The 10,000-nt window shown below is 41.5% G+C and overlaps 1 protein-coding gene across 1 annotated transcript in view; it reads left to right on the forward strand.

Annotated features, from left to right (window-relative positions):
• LOC310779492 (dachshund homolog 2-like) overlaps positions 1–10,000 on the forward strand; it is a gene marked incomplete at both ends in the record, with an annotated part of 114,066 nt that overhangs the window by 69,432 nt on the left and 34,634 nt on the right. The gene's annotated exons all lie outside the window — the stretch shown is intronic.

A 10,000-nucleotide genomic window follows, 5' to 3' on the forward strand; every position in this document is an offset into this window, starting at 1 on the left:
CGCCCACCCCTATTTTTTATTTTTTATTTTTTTTGTGAGCCAAATTTTACATGGTCTCCCCTGATTTGAGTTGAATCACTTGGTTTGACCAAGTAAAAAAAATATATAAGCATTTTACGCAAGGTCTATGGAAAAATGAATGGCGGATGAAATCTCATGGACAGGGAGAGGGAGTGACTTTGGCACCCTATCGTCATTAGGCAGCCAGACCTATGTTAGCCGTTAGCAACATTAGCATTAGCATAGCGCCGAGATGGCCCAGGGAACAGTAGACAGAATATCAGCTTTTCTTCATGCAGTAACAAGCCTTGAAAGCTTTTCCTTGTGACTGAGTGTTGCTGTTATCGACATTTTAAGACCATTTCTACTAGATTTCTAGCGTTTCTAGAGCTACTGAGTGCTGCTCACTGGTGCTGCTACTGGCAGAGCCGTTCTGTTCCAGTGCGCAGCTCTGATGCACAGCTCCTACGGCATATAAAAAATTATATATATATATATATAATAAAATAATAATTAAATAAACGATTTTCGACAATAATAAAGGTCGTTCTTGATAATAAAATCGATTATTCGAAAATTTGAAAGGTGTTGCCCATCCCTACTAATGAGTGGATGAATGGAGAAGAGAGAAACACGTGGGGAAGGAGGGAGGTTAAAAGAAGGATAGAAGAAGAGAGAACAGACGTTTGAATGAGAGGAGACGAAGAACACTGAATAGTATTGAAACCCGACCCCCTTATGTAAGAAAACTGTCTCTCACTCATATCGTTTTCACCATTACACTGACAACAAGACGGTGACCTCAATGAAACCAAGCAGAGAACACACACACACACACACACACACACACACACACACACACACACACACACACACACACACACACACACACACACACACACACACACACACACACAAATAATAATAATAATGGTATTGGTGAAGTTCTCAGAGTATAGGGAGCGGTCAGGTTTCAATACTAAATGTCTGTCTTTCCTTCTTTGGTTTCCTGTCCTGCCTCATGTTCCTACAGTAGGTGTTGATATTAACTTGATAAATTGTGAGCTGATGTAAAAAGAGAGGAAGAGAAGATACCAAATGAGGGTAACTAATCCTTTAGGGGAAATACAACAACGAATAGAGTTGCAGGCTGGAAAAAGAAGTTAAAAGTACCACATTTACCAAAGTGGCAAACAATATGAATTATGGATGGGCATCAATAATCGAAAAAAAGTTATAATTGATCGTTAACGAATCAATTTGATCATGTGGAATTTTGATCGTTTTTCGTTTTTTTTTTGCGGACTACCGGTATTGGGTGGAATTCTTTCCTCCTCTCCCCTCTCCATTGCACAGCCGACATAACGTGAGGTGTAGCTTCGCATTAGTCTCTAGTTTTCTGGCTGGGTGTGGTCCTTCGTGCCAAACAACACTGTTTTTTTCGGGGGGTTTTCAATATTTTATTTTCATTTTCTATGGAACACAAACAAAACAAAACAGACAGGCTCAGACACAAGAAAAGAAAAGAAAAGAAAAGAAAAACAAACATACAACATAATGAACATTCAACATTACAATGGTGCTACGTAAGGTGTTTATGTGCTTGCAGTCGATGTACTTCTCACACAAGGGGTCTATACTGTAGGAAACCAGTCGGGCGAGTCACCCGTCGCCCCTAACCTCATCGAAAGTAGGCTAAAAACGGGTCCCATATATTTCAAAATTTTCTAAGTGAGTTGGTTCCCAGGAACCTGAGTCTCTCCATCCGTATAACAGAGATCATGTCCATCAACCACAATTGGAAAGAGGGTGAAGAGGGGGACTTCCATTCCTTAAGAATTAGTTTTTTGGCAACAGTTGTCCCGAATGTCAGAGATTGTTGCACAGCTGTAGTGAAGTCCAGAGAGGACTCAGAGCAGCCAAAGATGGCGAGTTCTGCCTCCGGCTGAAGGGTTATTCTGTAGGCTTTAGAGTAAACACTGTTTTTAACATGGGGAATTCACACCGGCATGCGCTGGGGACACAAACAAACGCACCCCAGCGGTCTGCGGACCTGTTTGAGGCCACGTATAAACATGAAACTTCGTACACTTCTTTCCTAATTTTCAACAAAGTGTGAGTAACGTTACACGTGTGTAAAAAATAAATAAATACAATTATTATTATTATTATTATTATTATTATACTATCGATAATCGATAATTGGTCGTTAATTTTCCCGAATTTCGATTATGGAAATGTATTCAAAATGCCCATCCCTATGAATCACAATAAAATGAAATAAATAAAGGTTTCAGTGTGACCAAGTCAACTCTTCCCAAGTCCCAAGCAGAGATGGGCACTTGGACTTGAGACTTGACTTGAGTCGCACTTAAGTCACACACACACACACACACACACACACACACACACACACACACACACACACACACACACACAGTGACTTGAGACTCGTCCTCAAAAGAGATTCGAGATTCTGGACTTGTGAACAATCTTAATTTTTAAGCTTAAGGGAATGTGGACTAATAAAAAAGTAATCTAAACAATGCTGACACTGTATGCTAATAGATAAAGGAGTGAGGTTAATACGGTACATCCTTAGTTTTAGCTATGCAGTGTTCTAAGCAGACCAGATGGCATCCAGCAGGTGATAGAACACTCGTCCATAAGAGACTTGAGACATGACTTGGCCTTGTGAACAAATACTTAAGACTTGACTCAGACTTGCCAAAAATGATCCCGTCAGTCTCAAATCTTGAGACACAAGACTACCAAGATTACCAAGTCCAAGTCATTAATGTCTCAAGTCTAAATGTACAACAGCAAGTCAAGTCAGAACAAAGTCCCACTATCAATTTAATATCTTAACATCTGCCTGAATACGATACTTCATGGAAGCAGCTCTCACAATCTGATCATTCACAGTAACATTTCATGGAAATTATTGTCGTAACAGTAGATTTTGTGGAAAACGTTGGTCCAAAATCACAATTTATATTTCTAATATTTGATGGAAATTAAATTAGTTGTCCCAATGCTATATCTCACTCCGTCTGTCTGAACAGGATATTTCAGGAAAATTGATGTCTGAATACGATATTTAACGTGAATTTCTACAACAGCATGAGTGAATACTGGATTCTGATTGGCTAGCAACAGTGGTAAATAGGCCAACAATCTACAGTTCGGCTCCAACCGCAGTATCACTCCGCTCCCTGATGCTGACTCCGCTCCCTGTGCTGACTCCGCCCACTGTTAGCCTGTCAGTCTGCAAATCTCTAACAAGGAAATGGCCGATCTCTAACAAGGAAATGTCCGATTTCGTAGTAACGTTTGATTTACTGGGTGGATTGAGTTTTGAGCAGTGGTTAGATGAAGATGAAGGTGAAGTGAACAAAGAACGACATGGTGAAATTGGGGAGAGAGAACTGGCTGAGCTTGAGTTGTCACGAGTTCGGACTAGCGGGAGGTCGGACTAGCGGGAGGTCGGACTAGCGCCCGGACCCCGAACCTGGGACTGTCAAACAAACAAACGCCCTCTGCCGTCACCAGATATCAACACACCACCACCAAAACGGGCTGCTTTAGATAACTGTTTAAATAACTGTACTTTTACAGGCAATGTATCAATAACTGTGAATCCCGTTAAGGAATAGGTTAGTTGTTTTTTGGCTCAAAGGCAACTAAATGTTTAGTGCAATCATTGATCTTGTGTATGGAACTATGTTCTGTGGCGGAAGGATAAATGTATTCTGAAACCAGTAATGATTGTAAATAAATGAATTGGATGTTACAATTGTGTATTTTTTATATTATTTGGTAGCTGTTGTAGAAAACGCCTCGTGCCACAACCCTGTACCAGTGGTAAATGTGGCCACAACCCCCTCCCTCTCGTGGTAAATTTGTTAAATTTCTAGGACGATTATTTTCATTGTGGATTAATCTGTCGGTTATTTTCTTGATTAATAGATTAGTTGTTTATCTAAGTAGTTGTTGGGTAAACATTGCAATCAGTGTTTCCCAAAGTCCAAGATGACTCAAAATCTCCTCAAATCTCTTGTCCACAACCTGACGAAGTTTACTGTCATAGAGTAAAGAAACCAGAAAATATTCACATTTACAGTTTTTCACAATTGTTAACACACATTTCTCAAAACAATAACGGCTTTATCAAAACTGAAAGCCTCACACACAAAATGTTAAACCCTTTGCAAGATGACTGTTCACAAAATGGAACTCGTGTTTTCATTTGGTACACAGCCATATTTTCAAATGACACACACATGCCATTCATTGAGTACACACAACTAAGCATTTGCTGCACACTACCAAGCATTTACAGCACACTGAAGTGCAAAATTGAAAACACAATCATAGAAATGGAACACACCATATGAATGACATGGCTGCGTTTCCCAAAAGCTTCTTAGCGCTAAGAAGCTTCTTTGACCCTTCTTAAGCCTCCCTACTTTTTTCATAGTCAAACATAAAACAGCACACAAATATGCAGCAAAAAAAGTTTTATTTCGGTACACACAGAGAACAGTACAGTATGTAAACCGGCCTGCTCAACCCCCCATCCCCCCTCCCCCCATCCCCCCTCCCCCTTCACAAAAATGAAGTTCCTGTCTGGCCAGAGGGCTGCAGTCCTGATTGCAAATTGCTCAACAGACCTGAATGTTTAGAGATTTGAATATTTGTGTGTTGTAGGTAGGGGTGTCACAATATATCGTCCCACGAAATTTCGCGATAGTAAAACGTCACGATATGTATCGTTGAGATGAAATCTCATATCGCAAAAAAAAAAAAAAAAATTTTTTCAAAAAATAGACTAAGAAACGTCTTTGTTTGTTGAAGTTCAATGTGTGGAAAGTAGTTCAGTTGAACAAGTCTCTGAAGAGACACATGAGAAGTTATACAGGAGAGAAACCATTCAATTGAGTTTCTGGCAAAACTGTTTACTTGACAGGAAAAACTGAAGATGCATAAAAAATAGATTAAGAAAAGTCTTGTTGTTTGAGTTTGAATAAAAACTGAAGATGCATAATGAGAATTTATACTGCTGAGAAACCTTTTAGTTCAAAGTAAATCTAAGTGACGGTGTAACTCATTCTATTTCAAGATAAGCCTTATCTCCAATCTCATGTTTTTTCTAGTTGTTATTGTAATAACAATTTCCCACAACAGCATGTTTTGTATTTGTGCATTTCAAATAAAATACTACTTTTCCAGTCATATATTGTCATTATTCAAGTTTAAAAAAATATTGTTAAAATCGTATCGTATCGTATCGTTATTGTGAACCCAGTATCGTGATACGTATCGTATCGTGAACTGAGTGTATCGTGACACCCCTAGTTGTAGGTTGATGCTTTGAGATTTGACTTGAGAAGTGTGTGCAACAACTGAACATTGTGTGTAGTGTTTTGACAACAAGGTGATGTGTAATTGACATCAGAGTGTAAAGAAGGAAAGTCAGAGTCTAATGCAGATAAGGGAGTGTGAAGTAGTGCCAAATAGGGTCGAGCGATTGGTACATGAAGTGAAGGCTGTGCAAATTGTGCCCAATTTTCGCTTTTTGTGTGTTAACAATAGTGAAAAACTGTAAGAAGCTGGAATCAGGGATTTTTGGCTTTTCCTTTTCCCCTTCTTAAAATAATTACTCAACCCGATTAATGAATTATCAAAAAAAGTTGGCCATTCATTTAATAATTGCCAACTAATTGATTAATTGATTCATCATGCGCACGTGTAAATATTTCCCACGAAACGCTTGTGTGTGAACTCTGCATCTGATATAAAGCCACAGAGGCAGAACGCGTGCGACGACCCACACCTCCGTCCACACACTCTCTCCATCTCTCCGGCTCTTTGAATTATTGAAAGGAGGGGAAACAAAAAGCAAAGAGAAAAGAAGAGAGAGGGAGAGAGAGAGAGCGATCTGTTTCTATCTTCCTTTCTTTCTCTCTCGCTCTCTTTCTACTCTTCCGCCTTTTCTTCAGTTGACCTGGCAAATGGGCTGATAGAGTATTCTCTTTCCTATTCTCTCATTTTTATATTCTCTCCCTCCTTGTCGTTTTTTATTTATTCCCTCGCTCTCCCTCTCTGCTCTTCTCTGTCTCTTCTTTCATTTCATTCAGAGTCATTTGTGTGTGTGCGTGTGTGTGTGTGTGTGTGTGTGTGTGTGTGTGTGTGTGTGTCTGTGTGTGTGTGTGTGTGTGTGCGTGTGCGTGTGCGTTAGTCTTTTCATTGTCCGACCTTATTTTCTTTGTAACAGACACTCGCAGCGGCCTGGGAAACTACTGCAGACAATGGAGGCAGAGCGAGCGAGTGTTACCGACGCAAAGAAACTAATAAAGAGAGAGAGAGAGAGGGAGGAAGGGGAGAAATAGACAAAAAGAAAAACAGAGGGAGAAAGGGATATTTAGGGCGAGAGGAGAGGAAATAAAAGGAGAAGGGAGACACCCGATCGCCCGGGCTTGTGGCGACGGGCAATATTGTTTTCACACTGCGAGCGGAGCGAGGGTTGAAAGAGAGATCATGGAAGGAGAAGACAGAGGAAGAGTTCCGTCATGTACCTGTCAATCTCATATCTCCGTTTCATTCTGACAGTTAACCCAGAGAGAGAGAGAGAGAGAGAGAGAGAGAGAGAGAGAGAGAGAGAGAGAGAGAGAGAGAGAGAATAGGTGAAATAAAGAAGAGAGTCAGATGAGAGAGAAGGGAAAGTATACTAGGGAGGAGAGAGTAAGACAAGAGAGAGGGAAGGAGAAAAAGACACTAAATTAATCTTTACTAAGCAATAATAAGCACCTTAACTAACCCTTAGTTAATGTTCATTCAGTATAGCCCAACCCATTAACTAAACCTGCACCCTAACCTAAAAATATACATAAATGAATACCTAGTCAACATTAGTGTCGGACAACGTAAAGTAATGCATTACTCTAATTGTATTACTTTATCAGTAACTAGTAATGTAAGGGATTACAATTTCCAAAAAGTAGTTATAGTACAGTTACTAATTCAAGTTACTTGGTGGGGAGGGTGTAAATCAGTAAGTAATTACATTTCCTGAGAAACTTGCCCAACATGAACACCATCAGTAAATGATTACTAGACGTGTTAGTTGACTGTTAAAGAGGACATGAAACATTTGATCATGTGACTCTAGTTCATTTGCATTTCACCTCAGACAAGACAGAACACTGCTTTCAATTCTGACAAATACTTGAACAAAGATGAAGAACATGTCAGCTCGCATGGTGGTGCAGTGGTACTGTAGCCTCACACTCTCGCCTCACAGCAACACATTCCTGGGTTTGATTCTCGCCTGGGACGCTGTTGGCACTGAGGGTATCATGTCTCCCCATGCCTCGGTGCCTGGTGCCCAGGTGGGCTAGCTTGTGTGGAGTTTGCATGTTCTCCCCTGTGCTCCCCTGGGGTTTCCTCCATATAACACCACTATGGACCCCCACTAAAAACATGCAGAAGATGGTCGCCTGACCAGCGGCGGTTGGGGGAAGTTGGCCCCCGGGCGCTTCACTGCAGCTGCCCACCGCTCCTGGCCTGAACCATGGAGGAGGACGAGCCAGGATGGGTCAAATTCCATCTGTATGCGTGTGTGCATGCATGCAGCACAGTACAGTACAGTGCAGTAGTGGAGTACAGACTTGTTAAGTGTTGCTAGTAATGGTTTTGAATTCTAACAGGCTCACAGCCTACGCTGTTGTGTTTGTGACTTGGATTGTGGTTGCTTTGATTCATCAAAATGTTCAAAATCCTTACTACAGTCAACCTGACATCATCTAGCAGAGCCCTAGTTGGCGAAAAGCTGAAATGTCGTTCTATCAAATCTAGGTACATTTCAGACTTGAAAGCAGTGTCCTGTCTTGTCTGAGGTGAAATGAACTAGAGTCACATGATCAAATGTTTCATGTCCTCTTTAATTTAGTGACCCTCAAGTGTTACCAAAGAACAAGTGAGGGGAAAGAGAGGATAGGAGAGAAGATGAAGAGAGAGAGGAGAAAAAGACAGGAAAGAGGGCTTAAGAAAAAGGAGGATGAGAAGAAGAGAGAGAAGGAGGGGGAAGAGGAGAGAGACAGAGAGATGTGAAAGAGGAGAGACAGCAAAAGAGTGAGAGAGGGAGAGAGAGAGACAGAGAGAGGTGTGAAAGAGGAGAGACAGCAAAAGAGCGAGAGAGGGAGAGAGAGGTGTGAAAGAGGAGAGAGAGCAAAAGAGTGAGAGAGACAGAGAGAGGTGTGAGAGGAGAGACAGCAAAAGAGCGAGAGAGAGAGAGAGAGAGAGACAGAGAGAGGTGTGAAAGAGGAGAGAGAGCAAAAGGGGGAGAGAGACAGAGAGAGGTGTGAAAGAGGAGAGACAGCAAAAGAGCGAGAGAGAGAGATGGAGAGACAGAGCTGGAAAAAAGTGAGAGAGTAGTCAGAGCAGAAAGAAGAGGAGGGAAATAAGTGAGAGAGCAAAGCAAGATAGAGGTGAAGGAGGGAGAGAGAGGGAGCAGGGCAAAATAGCAAGTGAGGGAAAGAGAGTTGAAATAGAGATTTACATGGAGTGCAATAATCCATCTACAGTGCACTCCTCTTATAGTGATCAGTGATCACCTTGGGACCGGTCAAATTGATCACTATAAGCAGATGATCATTATAACCAATTTACTTTTCTTTTATTTCTCATGCAGATGACCATCTAATTGACATCTGTACATGTATTACATGAATACAGTACATATAAAGTAAAGGAATGTTATTGACTTTAAAAATCCATACAGTAAGTTAGGCCTCCAACTGTTTCAAACACAGCAGTCTCACGTAGACAGATGCCATCTCTCCACAGACAGAGATGCCGTGATCTCTCCATATATACAGACAGACATGCACCGAGTATCGCTGCTGTATCTTGTTGTCTCATTTTTGGCAGTTTGTAAGTAAAAAAATATGTAGTTTTCAACTTTTTTTCCCATTGTTCTCAGGTGGGACAAGGCCCAAAATGATCAGTGTAAGCGGAGTATTGATCACTATAAGTGAGTTATTTAAACAGCATGTGTATATTAGGAATGATTCAGGACCAAGCTTTTTGATCAATATAAGTGGTTAATCACTATAACTGTCATCACTATAAGCAGATTCCACTGTATTGACCTTATTGTATAATAGTGGAATATGGAATCCCTGTGTGACTGGCCATTCAGTCAGGCCTCACTCACAGAGTTGGCATGCAGCCTCTCTCCTCTCTCTCTCTCCAGAGGGTTTTCACTGCCTGAACGAACACCTGTGTGCTGCTCCACACACACACTCTCTGGAGCTCTCCATGGTGCTGAACCTGTCTTGACTCATTTTGGCCACTAATTAGCCATTTTGCCCATTTAGTCGGCCCTAATTACCTGAGACAATATTCAGATGTGATGATGTGTTTAGAATATTCCATTCTCCTTCATATTCTACTTCAATTAATGAGGAAGACACACGCCCACATGATGTCCCCACACCAGAGTTTCTGTCATGTTGCTGCTGTGTTAGGGACAAGAGTTCGGGACTTCTTGTTACCACTGGCAGCCATCTTTTCTTCTGTAAACAAGTTGCACAACACTCGCTGAAATCTAGAGCATGTGTCGCCGAGCAGTTTGACTGCTCTACGTGTCGCAAAAGGCTGCGAAAACTAACAGCCGCAACACACCATACGCCCGAAGCTGTGCCGCCGAAGCTACGCAGCGCGGAGGCAGTTTCATTTCAGCATCCTTGTTACCGGGCGAGACCGAGCACGCCACACGCCACGCCACGCTGAAGCCACGCTGCAGCGATAGTTTCAGCTTATGTTCCAAGTGTGCAGCGCGCTGCTGTCAATACTATCGATACTTTTGACAACCCTACTCTCTACTGCCCACTAGTGGATGTGTTGCTTAATATGATACCAACGTGAAAGACGCATTGAAGTATGTATGTGGGCAGTGATGGTTACACTGTTTGAAATGGACGCATTTAATTCCGTA

This window comes from Poromitra crassiceps, assembly GCF_964638095.1.
Source record: "Poromitra crassiceps genome assembly, chromosome: 7".
NCBI classification, from domain to species: domain Eukaryota; kingdom Metazoa; phylum Chordata; class Actinopteri; order Beryciformes; family Melamphaidae; genus Poromitra; species Poromitra crassiceps.